A 24,297-nucleotide genomic window follows, 5' to 3' on the forward strand; every position below is an offset into this window, starting at 1 on the left:
TAATGGTTAACACACAATGAAAAGCCTTTTCTGGCAATCTTGTACTGTTGATAGATAGCTGTTCACCTATAGGAGATGCATATTACCATCATTTGCCCAAAACAAACAAACTACATTTGTGAAAATTAATTTAGAAAAGACAAAGCAGAGGAGCAGAAGTGGCTTTGTGTTAATTAACAGTGGGAAAAGAAGCAACTGAAAGTTTTCATAGACTATAAAACACATAACTTTAAGGTCCCCTCAAATAATGATTCAGGCAAGACATGGCATCTACTTGTTCTGTCTCTATACCAGGATGTTGATTTTTTGTAACAAGGAGAGAAATCTGTGTGAATATTAAGGTTGAATTTGCAGTATGTAAACGGATTATATGAATGATGTTAGCTTCATAGCGCATGCAGTCCTTTTTACAATGTGAAATCACATTGCCAACCAATGCCAAGTCATCACTGCCCACGAGTGCCACCTCCTCACACAGTCTTCCAATACCAGCTCCTCACACAGACAACTATAGCTTTTTCATCACTGTCGACGTGTGGCTACACCACACTACCGACCAAGGCCTTACTTGAGAATTCAAATCGGTGTTGGCTCTTTACATTACCTAGCAGTGCCCGCTCCTTACACTGCTGACCTGTCCCAGCTCTGAAAACACCCACCACTGTCTGCTACAAGATGCTTACTAGTAACCACTCACCTCACTGCCCCAATGTCTGCTTACTGCACTTCTGTCCAGTGCCCACATCCCACACTACCCACCAGTGTCTGTTTTTGTTTTCATTACTTGCCAGTGCCTACTCGCACCACAGCAATGCCGGCTTTTCTTGCTTCCCACAGGTACCAGATCTTCTCACTGTCCTCTAGGGACCTTAGCCCTTCACACTATCCACTAGTGCTCGCTTCCAGCACTGCCTTCCAGTGCCAGCTTTCATCACTTCCCACTAGTGCATATTTCTCACACTGCTGACCTATTCAAGCCTTTTCACGTGTCCATTGTTGCTAAATCTTCTCACTTCTCTCACTGCCACCAGTGACTGCACATTCACTGCTCGTCAGTCCCCACGCTTCATTCTTCCCATGAGTGACAGCTTCCTTCACTGCCCACCACTGCCAGATCTTCACTCTGCCAGACAATCCCAGATCCCTACACTGCTCTCAGAGGGTCATCAAACTTGGTCTCCATGAGCGATCAGTCCTTGGCTTCTCGAGGGGCCCACAGCTGTTGTTTGAGAATTCCACTTTAACGAATTCTTACTTGTATTCTCACTGTCTTTGTTGCTTCTCCTTCTTAATACATTCTACTTAGGGCCATCTGTGTTATGTGATAATGCAGCTGTACTATTTTCTGGTTAATTATGGATTTACCATACTCAACATATAGGTGGTCAATACAACCCTGGCGGTCGGTGTCGGTGGTAAGACCGCCAACAGGCCGGCGGTAAAAAATTTGCAATTACGACCGTGGTGGAAACCGCCAACAAATCAAATCATTAGCATTTATAAAGCGCGCTACTCACCCGTGCGGGTCTCAAGGCGCTAGGGACAAAGGGGGTGGTTATCGCTGCTCGAACAGCCAGGTCTTTAGGAGTCTCCGGAAAGCGGAGTGGTCCTGGGTGGTCCTGAGGCTGGTGGGGAGGGAGTTCCAGGTCTTGGCCGCCAGGAAGGAGAAAGATCTCCCACCCGCCGTGGAACGTCGGATGCGAGGGACGGCGGCGAGTGCGAGGCCAGAGGAGCGGAGGGGGCGGGTGGGGACGTAGAAGTTGAGGCGTCTGTTGAGGTATTCCGGTCCCTTGTCGTGGAGGGCTTTGTGTGCGTGGGTGAGAAGTCGGAAGGTGATCCTTTTGCTGTTTTGAAGACAGCCACTTTAACACTAAGACCGCCATGGTGGTACAAATGAACAGCGCGGCGGTCACCGCCAAAAGACAGGCGGAAGACAATGTACCGCCCACACTATTATGACAGGCCAATCCGCCACCTTTTCCGGGCGGATTCAACGCGGATAAAAACACGGCGGAAACAGGAATCCCAAAGGAAAAACGCTCACATCTACACACCCCACGAGGAACGAGGAAGCCATGGATCCGCAACTCCAAATTCTCCCTGCAATAGTCTTCCTGCTCCTCTACCAGGAGCACGAATGCCGGTGGCGAAGACCACGGTGAGTACTGCACCTACAACACAGGGGATGGGGAAGGGACAAAACAGGGACATACACATGCAACTCCCCCACCCACTACAACACACACACTAATGCAAATCAATACATCACAGTTACACCCCCCAAACCCAAGTCTCTACAGTGGGTGGGTTGCCCACTGCCATATCCTGGCTAGTGCAAAGCCACAGTCTCACAAGTCTCTACAGTGGGTGGTTTGCCCACTGTTCCATCCTGGGGAGTGCAAAGCCACAGTCTCTCAAGTCTCTACAGTGGGTGGTTTCACTCTTCCATCCTGGGGAGCGCAAAGCCACAGTCTCTCAAGTCTCTACAGTGGGTGGGTTGCCCACTGTCATATCCTGGGGAGTGCAAAGCCACAGTCTCACAAGTCTCTACAGTGGGTGGGCTGCCCACTGTTCAATCCTGGGGAGTGCAGAGCCACAGTCTCTCAAGTGGATAACAGTCCCCACTGGTTCTGGAGGGGGCTTTGTGCCCAGAGTGCTTCATCCTGCTAAGGACAGAGGGAGTGGCTGTATCTCTCCACTGGTTCTGGAGGGGGCTTTGTGCCAAGAGTGCTTCATCCTGCTAAGGACAGAGGGAGTGGATGCCTTTCTCCACTGGTTCTGGAGGGGGCTTTGTGCCCAAAGTGCTTCATCCTGCTAAGGACAGAGGGAGTGGATGTATCTCTCCACTAGTTCTGGAGGGGGCTTTGTGTCCAGAGTGCTTCATCCTGCTAAGGACAGAGGGAGTGGATGCCTTTCTCCACTGGTTCTGGAGGGGGTTTTGTGCCCAGAGTGCTTCATCCTGCTAAGGACTGAAGGAGTGGATGCCTTTCTCCACTGGTTCTGGAGGGGGCATGGTGCCCAGAGTGCATCATCTTGCTAAGGACAGAGAGAGTGGATGCCTTTCTGCACTGGTTCTGCAGGGGGCTTTCTGCCCAGAGTGCTTCATCCTGCTAAGGACAGAGGGAGTGGATGTATCTCTCCACTGGTTTTGGAGGGGGCTTTGTGCCCAGAGTGCTTCATCCTTCTACAGTGGGAGTGGATGCCTTTCTTCACTGGTTCTGGAGGGGGGGCTTTGTGCCCAGAGTGCTTCATCCTGCTAAGGACTGAGGGAGTGGATGCCTTTCTCCACTGGTTCTGGAGGGGGCATGGTGCCCAGAGTGCATCATTCACCCCGTGACGGACTCAGTTGCGTAAGTGCCCTTGCCGCTCATGGGCCAGCGGTGCTTGAGATGACGGTGCCCTGTATGAGATGGCGGTGCCCTGCTCAGCGGTGCTTGAGATGGCCGTGCCCTGTTCAGTGGTGCATGAGATGGTGGTGCCCTGTTCAGCAGTGCTTGAGATGGCGGTGCCCTGTTCAGCGGTGCTTGAAATGGCGGTGCCCTGTTCAGCGGTGCTTGAGATGGCGCTGCCCTATTCAGCAGTGCTTGAGATGTCAGTGCCCTATTCAGCGGTGCTTGAGATGGCGGTGCCCTGTTCAGTGGTGCTTGAGATGGTGGTCTCCATTTCAGGGTCTCAGCTGCTGGCGGTCCTACATGGCCCAGCGGGGCTTTTGCGGGCGGTCCTTCATGGCCCAGCGGGGCTTTTGCGGTGGTCCTTCATGGCCCAGCGGGGCTTTTGCTGGTGGTCCTTCATAGCCCAGCGGGGCTAGTGCTGACGGTCCTTCATGGCCCAGCGGAGTGGATGCCTTTCTCCACTGGTTCTGGAGGGGGCATGGTGCCCAGAGTGCTTCATCCTGCTAAGGACAGAGGGAGTGGATGTATCTCTCCACTGGTTTTGGAGGGGGCTTTGTGGCCAGAGTGCTTCATCCTGCTACAGTGGGAGTGGATGCCTTTCTTCACTGGTTCTGGAGGGGGCATGGTGCCCAGAGTGCATTATTCACCCCGTGACGGACTCAGTTGCGTAAGTGCCCTTGCCGCTCATGGGCCAGCGGTGCTTGAGATGACGGTGCCCTGTATGAGATGGCGGTGCCCTGCTCAGCGGTGCTTGAGATGGCCGTGCCCTGTTCAGTGGTGCATGAGATGGTGGTGCCCTGTTCAGCAGTGCTTGAGATGGCGGTGCCCTGTTCAGCGGTGCTTGAAATGGCGGTGCCCTGTTCAGCGGTGCTTGAGATGGCGCTGCCCTATTCAGCAGTGCTTGAGATGTCAGTGCCCTATTCAGCGGTGCTTGAGATGGCGGTGCCCTGTTCAGCGGTGCTGGCGGTGGCCTCCTGGCCAGGTGGGCTAGTGCTGGCGGTGGTCTCCTGGCCAGGTGGGCTGGTGCTGGCTGTGGCCTCCTGGGCAGCTGGGCTGGTGCTGACGGTGGCCTCCTGGGCAGCTGGGCTGGTGCTGGCGGTGGCCTCCTGGCCAGGTGGGCTGGTGCTGGCGGTGGCCTCCTGGCCAGGTGGGCTGGTGCTGGCGGTGGCCTCCAGGGCATTGGGGATGATGGCGGTCTTCTCCGCTGTGCTGCTCCTCCCAGACTTGCCCAGTTTCTTGTGGCCCTTCCCCACCTTGGAAGGTGTCACAGCTGACTCCACACTCCCACCTGTACCCCTGGGAGCGGCTTTGGTGTCTGGAGTCTTCCCCCTCTCCCGCCGGGCACTGGCCAACTTCTGATGCTTCACAGGTGGGGGACTGTCTGTGCTGTGGCTCCGTACCACACTGGCTGCCCTGGTGGCCGGTGCACTCCAGATTCCGGTGATTACAGACACCACTGGTCCCGAGATGTTGTGGCTGAGGTGCTAGTTTGGGACCTATGAGATGGACAGTGTGGGAAAGAGGTCGAGGTTGGACAGGAAAAGTTTTTTGGACACACTGGGACGGGTAGCTGGAGAGGGTTTGGGAGTGGAGGAAGAGGTGGTGGTTGTAGGAGGTGTACGTTTGGTGACTTTGGGTGAAGGTGCATGCGCTGGAGGCTGTTGTGAGGTGGATGGCTGTTGGGTGGGTGTGTGCCTGCATTTGTGTATCTTGGAAGGGGGCGTCACAGACACACTGGGAGAGGACACAGGGGACGTGTGAATGGTAGTGGGGGTGGTGACAGCACGTGAGCGGGGTGTGGTGGTGGGTGTACTGGAGAGGCACGTAGTGGCTGTGGCTGTAGAGGTAGTGCATGCAGGTGTGAGTGTAGACAAGACTGGGAGGGAGGAGGGAGATGAGAAGGAGGGGGACACAGTGGAGGCAGTGGATGTTGGTGTGTCTGCATGTGTGTGATGCTTGCATGAATGCCTGTGGGATGTGTGGTGGTTGTTTGCCTGAGCTTCCCTTGGGTGTTGACGTGTGTGCATGTTGGTCTGTAGGTGTGCTTGGGATAGGCTGAGGTATAGGGGATTGGGTCGGGGTGGAGGAAGTTGGAGGGGGGAGGCTAGAGACGGGGACAATGGCTGCCATCAGTGCTGAGGCCAAAGTCTGAAAAGCTCGCTGAAGGGCCGCCTGACCAGAATGAATGCCCTCCAAGAATGCTTTGGTTTGTTGCAACTGCCTCTCTGCACCCTGGATGGCATTCAAAATGGTAGACTGCCCAACAGTGAGGGACCTGAGGAGGTCAATGGCCTCCTCACTGAGGGCAGCAGGGGTGACTGGGGCAGGGCCTGAGGTGCCTGGGGCGAAGGTGATGCCCACCTTCCTGGGTGAGTGGCCACAGGGCAAAGGCTGAGGGGCTGCTGGGAGGGCGGTGCTGGTGGGGGGGGTGGCGGCTGTACCTGTAGATGTGGGGGGCACAGATGTTGCCGCCACCACAAGGGAGCTCCCATCAGAGGACGAGTCCGAGTCGCTGGTGTCAGCTCCTGTCCCTGCTGTGGAGCTCCCCTCGCCCTCCGTCCCACTGGTGAATTCAGACTCCGTAGTGTCGCCCTCCAGGGCCATGTGGGATGCAGCTCCCTCGTGCTCCAGTGCCACTGCTCCTCCGCCTGATGATGCTAATGCACACAAGAACAGGGAGACCACAAAAAGGGGGGGAGACAGAAGAAAGACATGTTGAGTGCATGCATTACCGCTGCTGTTGGCAGACACGACAGACACAGAAGCCCCCTGCACTACACCGCGCTCTTGGGCTCCACTGTTCAATCCCTGGGAAATGGCCTAAAAGGCTATGGACGACATCTGCACACATAGATGACACAGGGGCATGACTAGGTGTACTTGGCACTCTACAGAGGTGGGGTGGGGTGGGGTGCCACATGGCGTGCCTTACGGAGGGGCCTTGCCTACGGAACTCGCCCTGGCCTAGGGAAACCCACAACCCACCTCCCTCACCCACACCCCTCCACAGAACACAAAGTCAGCAGAATGCGAGTGTACTCACCCCCTTGTGGCTGCTGTGATGCCCTCAAGCGCCCATCCAACTCCGGGTAGGCCACTGCCAGGATCCTACCATGTTGGGAGGCCATCACCAGCTGAGCCTCCGCCGTCTTCTTGCTCCAGTGGCGAATGTCCTCCCATCTCTTCCGGCAGTGGGTGCTCCGTCTGTGGTAGACCCCCAGGGTCCGGACGTCCTTGGCAATGGCACGCCAAATATCTTTTTTCTGGTGGGCGCTGACCTACATGAAATGTACAGGGGAAAAAGAGAAGTTATTACCAACTGCACCATCAAAGTGATTGGCCCCCATCCCTACCCTTGCCATGTGACACATGCATTCACCATCTTTCATGCATGCAGCACTCTCCCCCACTTCCTTCTTACATCCAGCCCTCTCCCCACAGGCATAGTCCATACAACATGCTCCCTGTGTACTCACCTGTTTGTCCGGAGGACCGTAGAGTAGCGTGTACTGGGGGAGGACCCCATCCACGAGCTTCTCCAACTCCTCCAATGTGAAGGCACTGGCCCTTTCCCCAGACACTCGAGCCATTGTCTCTTCCAGACCGAGGTCACAGCAGCACTTGCAGTGTAGTTCCCCTACTGTCGAAGATCAGGTATCGAGTGATTGAACAGATAGAAAATGGCAGTCACGTCCACGGCGGTGCGTACCGTCACCGCCGGCGTACATCGTCATTGGCTCCTGGGACCCATAGGGTCCAATGTTAACCAATGCAGCATTGCGCATTCGACCGCCTACCGCGACGGTGTACAACACCAGCGCAGTTACCTCACATCCCATTGTCCCACTTTAGAGGTCAGGCAGCCGCCATTTCTTGGACCCACATGGCTTCATTTCCAACTGCGTCACACATACCTAGGCCTAGACTCAACACACATACAGGCCACCTTTTGTGTATGATTGGTGTTCTGGGTACACTGTGGGTACATACTTCTGAGTTGTTTGACTCTGTGCTCGCTGTTCTCCTTCATAGGCACCGTCCGCTGGGACATGTGAGTAGATGGCAGCATCCTCCGGTGTACCGACCGTTGGTGGACCTGTCGAAAATGGAGGAGGGACATGTGATTATCACATACAGGCTTGACCGTGCCACAATCCAGGAACTGTGTACCCAGTTGGAGCCAGACCTGATGTCAGCAATCCGCCATCCCACAGAAATCCCCCCTCAAGTGCAGGTGCTGTCAGTGCTCCATTTCCTTGCAAGTGGGTCATTTCAAACAACAGTGGCCATAGCATCAGGTATGTCCCAGCCTATGTTTTCCAACGTATTGTCCAGAGTGTTGTCTGCCCTTCTGGAACACATGCGGAGCTACATCGTTTTCCCTCAGGTGGAGGATTTGCCTACAGTGAAAGATGACTTCTATGCCCTGGGACATATCCCCAACATCATAGGTGCCATTGATAGGACCCAAATGGCTTTGGTCCCCCCCCCACAGGAGTGAACAGGTGTACAGAAACCGTAAGAGTTATCATTCTATGAATGTACAGATGGTATGTTTGGCAGACCAGTACATCTCCCATGTGAATGCCAAGTTCCCTGGCTCAGTGCATGACGCCTACATCCTGCGGAATAGCAGCATCCCTTATGTGATGGGTCAACTCCAGAGGCACCGTGTGTGGCTATTAGGTGAGCACCTGGAGGCAAGTCAGTGGGAATGGTTGTCTGTGTCTGGGGATATCCCTCCAGGTTAGTGTGTGTCTAACAGTTGTCCCTCACCATTTTCAGGTGACTCTGGTTACCCCAACCTGTCATGGCTACTGACCCCAGTGAGGAATCCCAGGACAAGGACAGAGGAACGCTACAATGAGGCCCATGGGCGAACTAGGAGGGTGATCGAGCGGACCTTCGGCCTCCTGAAGGCCAGGTTCCGGTGCCTCCATATGACAGGTGGATACCTATTCTACTCACCAAAGAAGGTGTGCCAGATCATCGTGGCCTGCTGTATGCTTCATAACTTGGCATTGCGACAACAGGTGCCTTTTCTGCAGGAGGATGGTCCAGCTGTGGAGCCTCTGGACAGTGAAGACGAGGAAGCAGAGGAAGAAGAAATGAACAACAGGGACTCAGGGATACATCAATATTTCCAGTGAGACACAGGTAAGAGTACAGACCTGCCTACTACATGTACTTTAACACTACTACCTCTCTACTGTCTGTTGTTTTCACCCAGTGTATGGTCACTGAGTTGTCACTTTCCCTTACGATTTCACAGATGTGGGTCCCACTGTGTGACATCTGCTTAGATTCCTCATGGACTAGAGCTGTGTGACCTAGGTATGTTGACATTACAAATGAAACAGCATTTTGTCACTGTAATTGCTAATACACTATTTCGAAATCACAGACGGACTCCAGATTGTTTTGTGCTTTAAGTGTGTTTATTGAAGTGCTCAATATTCCAGGGGGTAGTGAAATGGTGAGGGGTGATGGCGGAGGAATGTCCATGGCAGAGTCCAGTCTATTAGTCTCACAGGTGCATTGCCCAAATGGGCATAGGAAGTGGAGCTGGAGCAGTTTAAGGATGGACAGGGTGACAAAGTGAGACAGTAGGATGAGAATCAGAGTGGTCTCATTTCTTGGCGGGGGTCTTGGCATCGTGCTCTGTCTTTGTCCTGGATCTCAGGGACTGTTTGCGGGGTGGTTCTCCCTCTGCAGGGGGTGGAGTGCCGGTGTGGTGGTCCTGTGACGGGGTGTCCTGTCCATTAGCGCCGGCGGGGGTGGAGGGCAGTTCATCATCCATGCTAGTGTCAGGGGCCCCTTGTAGTGCCACAGTGTCCCTTCTGGTGTTGAGTACTTCCTTCAGCACCCCTACGATGGTGCCCAGGGTGGAGCTGATGGTTCTGAGTTCCTCCCTGAAACCCATATACTGTTCCTCTTGCAGGCGCTAGGTCTCCTGAAACTTGGCCAGTACCGTTGCCATCGTCTCCTGGGAGTGGTGGTAGGCTCCCATGATGGAGGAGAGGGCCTCGTGGAGAGTGGGTTCCCTTGGCCTGTCTGCCCCCTGTCGCACAGCAGCCCCCCAGTTCACCTGTGTTCCTGGGCCTCTGTCCCCTCGACCGTGTGCCCACTACCACTGCCCCAGGTCCCTGTTGTTGTTGGGGTGGTGGGTTATCCTGGGTTTCCTGTAGTGGTGGACACACAGCTGATTGACGTGTCCTGGGGACGGAGGTATGGGCCCTCTGGGTCGGTGCTGTGCTGGTGTTTCCAGAGGGGGGAAGGTCTGTGGTGGCCTGTGACTGGGTGAGGGGAACCGACTGTCCCGAGGTCCCCGATGGGCAGCGCTGGTCATCTAGATCCCGTTGGACAGAGGTGCTGTCATCACTGTGGGCCTCTTCTGTTGGTGGTGTGGACATGTGTGGACCCTCCTGTCCGGTGACGTTGGGTAGGGGTCCTGCAGGGGTATAAAAGGATGGTTGTTACATCTATGTGTGTCATGGTGTGCAATGGGTGGGTGACCGTGTACCCCAGTGCTTGCATTCATGTGTGGGACCTTGTGTGATGATGGTTTAGGGGGGTGTATGGGTATGTGCAATGGCCATGCTTTAGTGATGGATGTCCATGCTTTGTTGTTGCATGCAGGGCTTGGTGTTGGGATGGGTGGTTTGTGATGTTGGGACATATGTGAGGAGTTGGGGTGCTGGGGGTGAGGGTGGGGGTATGTGATAGCATGCAGGTAGGGTGGGGGATGTAATAATTAAGATTTGTCTTACCAGAGTCCATTCCTCCACCTACTCCTGCGAGGCCCTCAGGATGCAGAATCGCCCGGACCTGCTCCTCCCATGTTGTTAGTTGTGGGGGAGGAGGTGGGGGCCCGCCGCCAGTCCGCTGAACCGCCAGGTGATGTCTTGAGACCACGGAACGCACCTTCCCCCGTAGGTCGTTCCACCTCTTCCTGATGTCCTCCCGATTTCTTGGGTGCTGTCCCACTGCGTTGACCCTGTCCACTATTCTTCGCCATAGCTCCATCTTTCTTGCAATTGAGGTGTGCTGCACCTGTGCTCAGAATAGCTGTGGCTCTACCCAGACGATTTCCTCCACCATGACCCTGAGCTCCTCCTCCGAGAACCTGGGGTGTCTTTGCCGTGCCATGGGGTTTTGTAGGTGATGTGTGGAGTGGAGTGTGTGGTGATAAGTGTGCTGATATGTAGTGGTGTGTTGTGTGAGGTGCGTGGAAGTTCTGTGGGTGATGGTATTGTGTGCCTGTGGATGCTGTTGTTCTTGCTGGGGGTGTCTCTCTCTGGCCTTCTTTCGGAATTTTTTGTTGTGGGGGTTAGTGGGTGATGTGGGTGTGTGTTTTATATTGTAATGGGTGTGTGGGAGTGGTGTGTGTATGTGTATCAGGTGTGTGTATTTCAAATTGTCCCATGTGGTAGTGTTTTGTATGTGTGTGTGTATTTTGAGCGCGGCGGTGTGTACCATCAATGGAATACCGCGGTTGAAAGACTGCCACGTGGATTCGTGTGTCGTGATAGTGTGGGTGTATTTCTGTTGGCGTGATGGTGGAGGTTTTGTTTTCGCCAGTTTATCACTGACCTTTGGTGTGGCGGACTTGTGTGGGTGTCTGAATTTTGGCGGATTCTGAAATGTGGGTCATAATAGCTGTGGCGGAAATCGGCGGCGGTGTGTTTGCGGTCTTCTGCACGGCGGTAAGCGGCTTTTACCACCAATGTTGTAATGTCCCCCATAATTCACCATGTGCAGCATCATTTTCAGATTTCAATGAAGTGTTTCTAGCTCAAACAGATCAAAATTCACTACAGAAAATGGTCCACATGTGGTGGAGTGCAGGAGCAGATAGATACTTCTAGCACTTGACCTTCTATTTCCATATAATTACAGTGGCCTTTATTATAGTTCTCAATTTCACAGTCTTTGTCTGTTTAGATTTCTGGAGCTTTATGGCCACTCAGTTTTGCAATTCATCATAGCCAACCATTTGACTTTCATCTCAAACCTTTCTCTCTTTTGTCTGCCTCGCACTCTGCCTCTTTTCTAGTCAAGCTCGCTCGCTCCCAGTTTTCTTTACTCCTTTCTTGGTGAAATGATGCTACACTATCACACTGTAGTTCTGTGGGTAAAACCCAAGAACTGTGGGGTAAAGCTCTGAGAAGATGTAAAAATGCGAGAAATCCGCATGAGGCAAGTTGAGAAAACTGACTGCAGGGCGAAGCATTTAAACAATTAAAAGAATGATCCTACATCTCTGACAAATGTCGGGTTGAGACCTAAGCGTGTAGGATTGACCATGTTAAAAAAGACGTGGGAACAGGGAGGGATTGAGTTTCCCAACTTGGAGCTTTATTATTTTGCAACACACCTTCAGCATGCGGTAGATTGGCTGGACGAAGAAGACGATTGGGAAAAACTTCTTCTGAGGGGCATTCGCGGGTTCTGTATGCTTCCTGCACTGCTTATGTGCAGAAAACATGTGCCAACAAGCCATTTTTGATACGTCAGGTGTGCAGTGTCTGAGAGCAGGCAGTTACGAAGCTGATTTGTCGTTCTCCTTTCACACCTAATATGCCGATCTGGGCACTGAAACAGTTTGCGGACAAATCAAAAATTATGTCTGTCCAGAGGTGGCCGGAATGGAGGCTGTGATGTACTGGGAGATTTGTATCTCAGTTATCACACATGAAAGAAGCGATAGACTAATTTATGCTGGGCCCCGGGCAATATTTACAATATGCCAAAATATCAACTACAGCATATGGAATTTGGCCTAGCTTCCCAGAAAAACCCTTGCCTTCACAAGCATTGACCAGCTTAGTGGTCCTGTCAGGGAGCAGTAGACTGATAACCCACTTGTATCGGACACTCAGAGAAGACATACAGAAAATCACACCTAAGATACGTGGTAGATGGGAAGAGATGTTGAGTGAGGTTATCAGTGAATCAGACTGGGAAAAAGTCCCAATGGGAACTCATACCGTCAGCTCTGATGCACGTTTTTAAGCTCAGGCAATATAATTACACCCATCAAGCGTAGCTTGCACCCTGGACAATACACACTATTTACTCCGACTGTACAGACAGACACCTGCATTGCAGAACACCAGAAGCAGACTTTGCACATTTAGTATGGAGCTGCTCACTGATAGGGTCTTACTGGAAGGAGGTCTTACGTAGCTTAAATGGCACATCGGGTTAGGAGGTTCAATGTAGCTCCAGGGAGGTGTTACTAGGCCTGATCCCTGACCCAATTAAGAAGAAACGTAACTGTACGTTTGTGATGCTAGGGTTAGTACTAGCTAAATGGTGAATTGATATCAAATGAAAGAGTACATGTTCCTCCCCCCCCCCCCTCCCGAGTACAATGAATGGTGGCGGGATATGTCTGAATGGAAAATAGCAGAGGAAGTACGCATGAAACAAGTGAGGTGAGATGAGCACTTGGAGGATGATTTGACAGCATGAAGGCAGATGCTACTGGAACTCCAGGATGGACCGATGGTCAAATCTGAAGTAGATATTGAGTTGTAGGAAAATACATTGGAGGGGTATGGCAGGTGGTTGGAACGAATTTGGATTGACAATTATACTGATCTGGAAGGGATGATATGCAGAGAGATATGTAGAGAGATTGGCAACTGCACCCACAACACCCGCATAACAATTATAGGTATGTTTCTTACACCACATTATTCTTAAATTGTGAATTCAAGGCAGAATAAAAGTTTCTAATGTTATACACTGAGAAGCCATGGGGGGAGGGGAGAATTGGGAAATATATCAGTTAATATGAAGATTGACCTTGATCTTTGATTCTGTCATTATACACATGCTATAATGCTCAAGAAGCTGTTGTCATGTATATGATATACCGCGTCAGTTGCTGTTGGACTGTACAGTTTCCACTTGGAAATCAATAAAAAATATATTTAAAAAAATGTCTGGATGAGACCTAATGCCCGCTGTGGTCTTAGACATTTTTCACTCTACAAAGGACGGTTGTCCTATTGGCTTTGTCAATGTATGTGCAGCTCACTACAGGAGCTGATTACACTCATAGAAATATTTAAAGAAGAGCTGAAGCAAGGCAACAGGGGTACAGTTATTAGGTAAATGAAGGATTTGTGCAGAAGCTGAATCCCCTCCCTTCACTTGGAACAATCGAGGGGGGGACTTACTTCTTGGGAGAATTGTTGATTCAATCCCCCTGGAGTCCGAGAGCTTTCTAGAGTAGAGTTATTTTCCCTCAAACTCATTTTTGAGAGAGGAGAGTTAGGATGCTCACCAATCCAATTAATTGTCTCTTTGGAGAGACTGCAAGTAGGGGAGTATGGCGAAAAGCCCAGAGAAACCGGGGACACCGCGGGTACTAAAGGAACTCTGGCTAATGTTCTAGGCGTTAGCAAACCCCCGCCAGTCTACTTAAGGGAGACGGGAATGCTGCATATAATGCGTTCACAGAGGAGACGCAGGTGCTCTGGAGGCGATGGAAATGTGGCACTGAGAGAGCACGTAAGACTGCAAGAGGAGGATTGAGGAGTTAAGGAGGATGTCCTGTGAGAAGAAACCTGGAAGCTCCGGGAAGTTACGCCAAGTCAGAGGAGAGAAGCAAAGTGTTGCACCCAATGTCGGTGAGGCAGCAGGAAGAGGCATATACTAATGTGGGCTTTGGAAGACACGCTCTGGTTGTCCCTGGGGAGAGTCGATCGGTAGAAGGCTGCCACGGCTCTGGTCTAGGGCTGCGGCCTCAGGCGAGTGGCCGAAAGGGTCACAAATGCTGTATTGTAGTGGGTGGTAGCATAGGGGGTACATGGTGGGTTTATAGGAACTGTCTAGCCTATAATTGTGAGCCTCCTTGAGACACAAAGTGGATTGAAGGCACTGAAGTCTGTATATAAGGTGCAGAAACACATTGGGGTAAATAGTTTTTGTCTTTCATAAGCTATCAGGGTTCGCACTGTCCTTACTCAAGTCATTCAATGGGGCAAAACCTATTTGTGGTGTTCACATTGCATTGTGGTGTCCAGAGCCTGTAGCTAATTAAGATCTGATAGGTTAAGGCCTTCTATGTTTGTTTATCCCTGAGGGTATGACTCAACTGTCTGGTAGGAAAACACAACAGAAAGACGAAAGAGAAAGTGAACCAAAAGACCCCAGTGAATAACTGTTCGACCCTGACTAGGCATACTCTTAATAAACCCCCATACCTTTTTGAATATTATGGGCCTGATTACAACTTTGGAGGAGGGTGTTAATCTGTCCCAAATGCGGTATTGCGAGTCCATTATATCCTATGGAACTCGTAATATGGTGGGCCGGATATCCGTCACATTTGGGACGGATTAACACCCTCCTCCAAAGTTGTAATTAGGCCCTATGTGTTCGAGTCATATCTGTCATCCTGTTACAGGGAGACACTTGTGCCAAATGTGATGAATATTTAGTTGTTTTAAGTCTTTATCTTTTTGGAGTGCGATATAGTGAAAGTGAGTGTATGCTGGGGATAGAGTGCCTAAGGCAAACAACCATCGGCAAAGCCAATAGGTCTCGCCTATACAGGAGCTATTGGTTTTCCAATATGCTTTAGCCATGTTGTACACCAGCCTGGCAGCTGTTCAGCATATCTAAATATTAGTGAAGTAAAGGCGAGTGAAGTGCTGTAAAGAAGTGTTGTGGAGTAGGGTAGGGTGTTATGGAGTGACGTAGCGAGTGGTGTTAAGTAGAGTGAAGTGGAGTGTCATGGAGTGGTGTGGAGTTGAATGACATAGAGTGTTGTGGAGGGAGTAGAGTGGCATAGAGTGAATTGGCATAGATTGTTGTGGAGTGGTGTAGAATGGAGTGGCATATGGGCTGTTGCATAGAGTGTTGTGGAGTACAGTGGAGTGGAGTAGAGCAGAGCAGAGTAGATTGTTGTGGAGTGGCATGATGTAGTGTAGTAGAGCAGAATGGCATAAAGTGGTGTAAAATGGAGGAGAGTGGAGTGGCATTGAGTGGCCTGCAGTGGGGTGGCGAAGAGTGGAGTACTGGAGTGGAGTAGCGTGCTATAGAATACAATGGAGTAAAGTGGCATGGAGTGGCATAAATGCAGGTACTTAGAGTGTTGTGGAGAGGAGTAGTGCCGTAGAGTGCCATAGAGTGGAGTACAATGTCATAGAGTGGAGTAGAGTACAATGGAGTAGAGCGTCATAGAGTGGAGTTTTGTAGAGTGACCTAGAGCGAAGTGGCATAAAGTACAGTAGTGCAGAGCACACTGGTTTTGAGTAAAGTGGTGTAGAGTGCACTGGCATAGAGTGCAGTGACATAGAGTAGAATGGAGTGGCGTGGCATAGATTGCTGTGGCATAGAGTGAAATTGCATAGAGTGAACTGGCACAGGGTAGAGTAGAGTGGTATAGAATTCAGTAGCATTGTTTAGAGTGACGTGGTGCAGGGTAAAGTGGAGTGGTGCAGGATACAGTGCAGAGGTGTAGCATGGAGTGCAGTAGCATGGAGTGCATTGGTAAAGAGTACATTAAAGCAGTGCAGAGTTTAGTGGGATAGAATGCATTGATGTAGAGATGAGTGGTGCAGAGTAGAGTGTAGTGGCAGAGTTCAATCTCACAGAGTAGAGCATTTTGAGAGTGCAGTGGCATAGATTAGAGCATGATAGAGTGCCGTAAAGATCAGTGGCATACAGTACAGTGGTGCATAGTAGAATAGAGTGGTGTTGCATGGAGTGGCAGAGAATGCAGGCTTGCAGGTTAGAGTGGTTTAGAGTGCAGTGGTGTAGAGTGCATTGGCATCAAGTGCATTGGCATAGACTGCACTGGCATAGAGAGTCTTAGAGTAGAGTGCTGTAGAGAGCAGTGGCATACAATACAGTGGTGCAGAGTAGAATAGAGTGGCATAAAGTGAAGTGATGTAGAGCTCAATGGTGTAGAGTAGTGTAAGGAGCAGTGGCATAGAGTGCAGTGGCGATGAGTGTTATACAGTAAAGTGGCATAGAGTGGAGTGGTGTTGAATGCATTGGCTTTGATTAAAGTGGTGTAGAGTGCATTGGTAGAGTTCAGTAGTTTAGAGTAGAGTGGCATAGAGTGGAGTAGCATACAGTAGAGTGGTGCAGAGTACAGTGTTGCAGCATAGAGCAGAGTGGTATAGAGTAGATTGTTTCTGGGTGAAGTGACATAGAATAGAGTGGTGTATGGTAGAGTTCAGTGACAGCACAGAGGTACAGAATGCACTGACGTACAGTGGGGTGGTGCAGAGTGGAGTGGCTTAGACTGGAGTGGTGTAGAGTGCAGTGGTGCATAGTTTGCATTGGCATACAGCGGAGTGGTGCAGAGTAGAGTACAGATGTGTAAAGTGAATTGGTATAAACGGAAGTGGCATAGAGTAGAGTGGTGCAGAGTAGAGTGGCATAGAGTTCAGTGGCAGAGAGTGCAGTGCTGAAGAGTAGAGTGTTGTAGAGTGCAGTGGTGTACAGTGCCATAGAGTATATTGATGTAGAGTGCAGTGATCTACAGTGGTGCAGAGTTAAGTGGAATAGCTGATCCTCTCCCTCACCAAGGACTCCGCAAAGACCAACTTCCACGAAGGAATGAAGGCCATCGCTGAATGGATGAAGATCAGCTGCCTCAAACTCAATTCCAACAAGATGGAAATCCTCATCTTCGGCTCCACCCCCTCCGCATGGGATGACTCCTGGTGGCCTGCCACTCTCGGATCCGCTCCGACTCCCACCGACCACGCATGCAACCTAGGATTCAACTTGAACTCCTCATTATCCATGACCTAGCAAGTCAATGTCATCCCCTCCTCCTGCTTCAACGCCTTCCACATGCTTCGAAAGATCTACAATAGATCCCCACCGAAACCAGAAGAACAGTCACCTAAGCCCTCGTAAGCAACAAACTGGACTACGGCAATGCCCTCTATGCAGAAACCATAGCCGAACTCCATAAGAGGCTGCAACGCATCCAGAACCCCTCCGCACGCCTCATCCTGCACATCCCCTGCCACTGCTACATCACAGCTCATTTGAGAGACCTGCACTGGCTCCAAGTCAACAAGAGAATCAACTTCAAACTCCTCACCCACGCTCACAAAGTACTGCACAACACCAGACCAGAATACCTCAAAAGACGGCTCTCCTTCTACACACCACCCGGAACTCCGCTTCGCCGACCTCGCCCTCGCAACCATCCCATGCATCCGCAGAACTACAACTAGCGGCAGATCATTCTCGCACCTCGCCGCCAAGACATGGAACACGCTTTCCACCCACCTGCATCAGATCAAAGACCTCCTTACCTTCAGGACACTTCTGAAGACCTGGCTGTTCGAGCATTAGCAGCACCTTTCCCCCAACTCAGTGCCTTGAGACCCTCACAGGTGAGTAGTGCGCTTTACAAATTCCTTGATTGATTGAGAGCAGTGGCATAGAGTACAGTGGTGCAAATTAGAATACATTGGGGTGTAGTGTAGTGGCATAGAGTGCAATGGAGTAGAGTGCAGTGGCATAGAGTAGAGTGAGTTGAGTGAAGCGGGTGGAGTGCAGTGCCATAGAGTAGATTCGATTGGTGTAGAGTGCAGTGGTGTAGGCAGGAGCTGTGCAGAGTGGAATGGTGCAGGGTAGAGTGATGTGGTGCAGAGTTAGGTGTAGTGGTGTAGAGAGCATTGTCAGAGTGGTGTATAGTGAGGTGCAGTAGACTGCAGTGGTGTACAGTAGAATAACAGAGTTCAATGGCAAAGAGTGTAGTGTTGCAGAGTGCAGTGGTGTATAGTAGAGTGGAGTAAAGGGCAGTGGAGTAGAGTGGTAAAGAGTAGAGTGGCATAGAGAGCAGTGGCATAGAGTACAGTGGTGCAGAGTAGAACAGACTGGCATAGAATGCAGGAGTGTGGAGTATAATGGTGTACAGTGCAGTGGCATAGAGTGTTGCAGAGTATAGGGGAATAGAGTGAAGTGGTGCAGAGGAGACTGGTGTGTAGAGTGCATTTTTTTTAATAAAAAATGTGGTGCAGAGTGCAGTGGCATGGAGTGGTGCAGTGGCATAGAATGGAGTGGCATGGAGTAGTATAGAGTGGAGTAACAAAGAGTGCAGTAGTGCACAGTAGAGTAGAGTGGGGTAAAGTACATTGGCGTGGAGTAATGTAGAGTAGAGAAATAGAGTGAAGTGCATAGAGTGGAATTGCACAGAATAGAGAGGAGTGGCAGAGTGGAGTAGTGCAGAGTAGTGTGCAGATGCATGTCAGTGGTGCAGAGTAGAGTGGAGTGAGTTAAAGTGGAGTATGCATGGTGTGGTAGCACACGGTCATTACAGATAACACATCTTCAATTGAAACAAGCATATACTTTTTACTGCTAAAAGTATACAGCACACAAAATGTGGTAATGTCATCACCTACTGTATTGATTTGTTTTTATAGTATTAAAATGTTTGTTTCCACCGCACTTTAGAATTAACCCCAGTAGCCAGCATGATTGTAACATAAATCCTCACTTTGAAGTCAGTTAAAGAAAACACTAAACCACCTCAAAAGAGAGAGCCTGCCATTTGACCCCTCTGTCTTTGAATGAACAGCAAATGTGACAAGATAAGGACAAGATTGAAATGCCAGCTTACAGAAAGGGAACACTTGGAGGGATACTGTAAATAAGGTCTGGGTAATGAAAGGACGAGCTTAAGCTAGACAGCTTAAAACAAAGAAAGCCAGCAAATGAAAGCATGAAAATGTGAGTTAAAAACCAAACAACCAATGTAAAGCAACAGGTGGATTGCTCTCCGAATGTTCCCAAGATGTCCTTAGGAAACTAGACAGCTCTGCCGTCTGGTAGGCTTCATCTGGAAAGGTCTTTGTCCATCTTTAGTGTTCTAAGAGCGCAGAGTGCCCAGCATGGGATGAGGAGACATCACCTCAGTGCTCAAAGACCGCCAGAAAGGGGATTGCCCTGAGGACGGGTTAAGGGAAGCTGCGCATTAACAAGTCAAGGGAGCAGAGGACAACAGAGTGTTCAGATGAAAGCGAGTGTTACCAGATACCTGTACCAACTCTCGGTGACCAGCTAACAACAGAGAGCTGAGAGAAGTAGAGCGGCAAACACTGTCTGCCCGCGGTGACCTGAGGACTTCTAAAAGGCCTGAGGATGGAGAGGAAACACTGGGAAACTGTTTGCCATGTCTGCTCGGTGATCAAAGGGCACCAGGGCTCTCCGAGACACACACACGGTGCACAGGGCTTTCGTGGCTTCCCTGTGAGACCACTGGACAATCTCGGTGCCAGGCTGCAGCCTGGTCAGTGAAAGTAGAGCAGCATCTTAATTTTCTTTTTTAATAAAAGAGTTATACATTATTCAAATGCTTTTATTAAAAAGATCTGCATTTCATAAAGGCGATTACCATACGGAGCCCTCTGTCAGCAGGATGAGAAGGGCCCTTAAGTTCCATGCGATGCTCCTGCTACTGTGGTCGACTTCTCTGCTGTTTGCTTCCGAGCTCTCGCTGTTTCACTAACTGTCACAGGCTTATCCTATAGGACGGGGGTCGTCGAGGTTGTGATTTACTGCCACTCTTGCCGCTCTACCTTTGGCGCCTTTTTATTTGTTCCTTGGTCACCCCTCCGCTCTGTCCCCCTAACCTATTCTGTACAAAAACATCCTCTGTCATAAATATTGTGTTGAAATATTGTGTGCCACACTATTGTTTCATTGAGTGTAGATTTTCTAAAACGGGGTGTATATTTTCTAAGAATTTCTTCTATTGGGTGCAGCTTTTCTAATATTTTATAATAAGGCTATAGTTTGAGTACTATATTCAGGACACACGGTATTTACGGTGGACAGTATTTAGCACCATGGGAGGGTGGAAAGAGAAAAGTGTTTCTAGAAAGAGAGAGACGCCACGCCCGGTGACAGAAGAAGTGGAGAGAGATGAGTGAATGGCTCGAAGAGGGAAATGGCGAGATTTGTGACGAAGGCGTGAGGAGAAAAAACGTGGAGGCGCAGATAGGCGACAGTTCCTGGCACAGAGCGATGGAAAACGTGAAACGAGTGATAGGTGCATGACTTTGGGAAGGGAACGAGAGATGTAGGGACTTCCAAGAGTCAGTTGTGGTGAGGGGGGTAGTCGAGAAGAGAAACAATGGGAGGAAGGACACGGTGAAGGGGTTAAATCCCCTGGCGAAGAGAGAGAGCACCGTGTAAGGGAGGGGAAGGGCCGAGGGAGCGAGTCGTTTGTTAGGGTTTGCTGAGGGACAGGCCGCTGTCCCCAGGAGGGGATGTAATGACTTTTATTGAGTAATACATGCCACAGATCCCAATCACTTTTCATCACAGGCTCTGACGGATGCCTTCTCCGTCTCCTCTCCGCCGCTAATAGTCCCTCCAGCCTCGAGAGGCCGAGGGAGTCGTAGGTACCGAGAGGATCGGCGCTGCTCTTTCCTCACCCCTGCCCGAGCGCCAAGCACCTCTGGGGATGCCCGCGTCACTACTGGAACTACCCGGGGTTACAACAGACCTAAGGGCTCCTTCATTTTCACAGCTGCAGGGTTTATGCTGTAATAAAAATAGCCACGATTAAAATAGTTATAGGTTAGCAGCTTGCACAAAACAGATAACGCGAATCCTAGGTAGTGTAGAGTAAATGTAATTCAATATTCGATCCGAATTCCAAAACTAGAATTCTTCGGGGAAATATACTGTTAAATAAATGCTATTTTGTATTCAGCTTTTATGGGGGCACGCTTGTACGCAGCTGTATTATCCTTATAACAAAATGATCAGTTGCATTGTCGAACAATCAGTCTATTATTAACCTTCACATAAGAGTGAAAAAACTATGGGGAGGAGCTAGAGGAAAGACATGAATCAACGCTCTTCTCTGATCCGTGCGCGAGCTGCTCATGCATTGCAGATTTTTGTTTTACATTCTGGAACTTGCAGTCCGTGTACCTCGTTATAAAATTAGGACTAGAAGAATGCGAAGCACATACCTGACTTTATAAGGATCTCTTGCATGATGTCGGGACCTTGAGAGCTCTGAGGAAGTCGCAGCTTTGTGCGTGTTTACAAAACGCATCAATTTTTTTTGACATCCAGGTTACACACCTAACACCACAAAAGGATGGAAAAAGTGAGCCTCATTGTTCTAAAAACTCACAAGTAGTCGTATTTAAATGAGGCGAAGAAAGGGTGCTCTCTACCTGGAAATTTTGCTCCAAGCGGGGGACCAACTCTTATATGGCCATGCATACTTCTTTTTTTCAGAAAAGCTCTAATTTGGCACTTCCTCAAACGAGTGAGAGACCTTTCATGAACGTGTGCGTTCGGACAGGGGACATCCATGCACTTAGTTTTACACCATGGCACCTCCTAAAGTGTATACATTTGTTGAGAAATTTCTCTGCGTTAGTGCATGACCTGCCAGCAGGGTAGCTCATATAGAGACAAAGGTAACCAAACCAACAATTACTGTTTCTGAACTGTGCTGTGTGCAGCTCCTGCACTAACGACAAATTCCAAGTTCAACATACTTGCTTTAGAAAGTGAAGTTGGCTACAATCAAGGGCACAGCTGAGCCCTGCCCAAGCATTCACCTTCCTGATATAGCCCCCAGCTCTGCATCTGCGATGGTTGAAATTGATGGACATTGAATGCCTAAATATGAGCTTCCTGCTCCACCGTTTTCCCATCACCTATCTACACAGGAAGTGAACTCAATGGATTTCCCATCGTACATCTGCACAGGAAGAGACATGACGGGTTTTCCCATCATCATCATCATCTACCTACACAGGAAGTGACATGTCAGGTTTCCTGCCAAAACCTTCTGTAAAAGAAGACAAGCAAGAGAACTTCATTTCCCATCATCCATCTGCACCAAAAGTGACCTCACTGGAAACCCCCCATCATCCATCTGCACAGGAAGTTACATCATTGTTTTTCTGCCCAGGGCATCCTGTGCTTTTCCCTCCTCCCAGACCCTACTTAATGGCAGCTGCAGCATGGATGCACAACAGATGAGTGCAGAGGGCGCACCATTGGCTCACTAAAGGCAAGCCCATCAGTGTCTGTCCTAGCCTAGACTGCACCTAGTGCCAGGAACACTGGTTCTACACCTACCCACCGCTCTCCTCTGCACTCCACTATCCTCTCAACTCCAGCCTTTGCACACTTCACTGCTGTCACACCACATCATACAACATGGAAGGAGCATTCACATGTGCCTTCAGCAAGTTCACATTCACTCTGCCACGGCCTATACCAACAGCACCCCACTCGCTCAAAATGACACAAACTAGCCTCATGCTCATAAAGACCAAACACCACCCACACAACACGCCACACTTGCATGCACAATCCTCAACCCCTACTCGCTCACACATGCATACACAGATATTGATCCTACTGCATGACCATGCTCTGGGCGTGCTCTTCCCCATACAAAAAAGGCTAAACCAAACCTCTGCACAATACATCGCTACAGCCACCCCTACCAGCTTTAAGATCACCAGGAAAAGCTGTCAGCACAAGCCCGGAAATGGAATTGCTATCATATTCAAAGATACCATGGGCTAAAGATACAATGAGCTGCAGCACCTACACTGACTCCCACACGCGCTACATTAAACACCATACACTCAAGATAGGCATCACAGCCAACGTCTCCCTGGACGGAAGCCTCCTATAGAGACCATGAGACCTGACACCAATTTTGCCAGAGCCATCCCACACTATGTCACACCCATCATCAACTCACCTACAAGACCACACCAACCCAAGCTCTATGGCTCTTCTAGAAAACACCAGAACGCTTGGCTTCACCCAGTAGAAGCCTGTAAAATCACCTGTGGAGTGCCTCAAGGTTCATCACTCAGTACTACTCCACTCTCTTCAACACATACATGATCCCTCTAGCCAACATCATCGGTGCACATGGCATTGATATCCTCTTCTACACTTATGTCACACAACTCATACTCTCCCTCTCAAACAAGATCCCCAACCAAAGAAACAAGCTCACCGCCTGCATGATTGAAATCACTAACTAGATGAAAGACAATTGTCTAAAGCTCAACACAAAATAGAAGTAGTGATGTTTGACAAGAATACCTCATCATGGGACTCCAGCTGATGGGCGTCCAAACTTGGACCCACGCTGAGATCCTCAGAATGATCATCAACAGCATACTGGACATGACTGCACAGGTGAATGATGTCACTACATCCTTCTTCCACACTCTGAAGATGTGGAGGACGCTCTTCAAATTGCTCCAGAGCAACACTAGAAAAACTATCACTTACATCCTAGTCACCAGCAAGTTGGACTACTCTATACCAGATCCCCAATCAACTCACTAGAAGTCTACAAACTACCCAGGACTCTGCAGCCAGACACATCTTCAACCTTCCATGTAGAACTCGTATCACACCACATCTCAAGGAGTGCCACTAACTCCTTATACACAAGCTTATTTTAAACTTCACACACACACATTTAAGGCATTGCACAATTTATTTCCCATGGATGTGAACAGTCACATTTCCTTCCACCACCCATCCAGACACCTCCAATCTGCAGGGCTCCTGCTCACACACATTCCATGCATTCACAAAACCTGAACAAAAGGACCAGAATTCTCTTACATCGCTCCTAAAGTGAGGAGTGGCCTCCCACTCCACATCAGACCTTCATCCTTTCTTGAATTCTGCAAGAGGCTGAATACCTGGCTTTTCAATTAACCAACATACCAGAGGCAGGGCCAGGCATGTTCATCTGGTCCTCAAGGGTAATAGTGCACTTTTCAACTACATATGGTATAACATTACATATTCATTAAAGACTTTAAAAAAAATATATGTTTATTGCATTTTATCAAGTGTTATATATCACATACATGTCAAATATAATTTAGTGAAA

Source organism: Pleurodeles waltl, chromosome 11, assembly GCF_031143425.1.
Source record: "Pleurodeles waltl isolate 20211129_DDA chromosome 11, aPleWal1.hap1.20221129, whole genome shotgun sequence".
NCBI lineage: Eukaryota > Metazoa > Chordata > Amphibia > Caudata > Salamandridae > Pleurodeles > Pleurodeles waltl.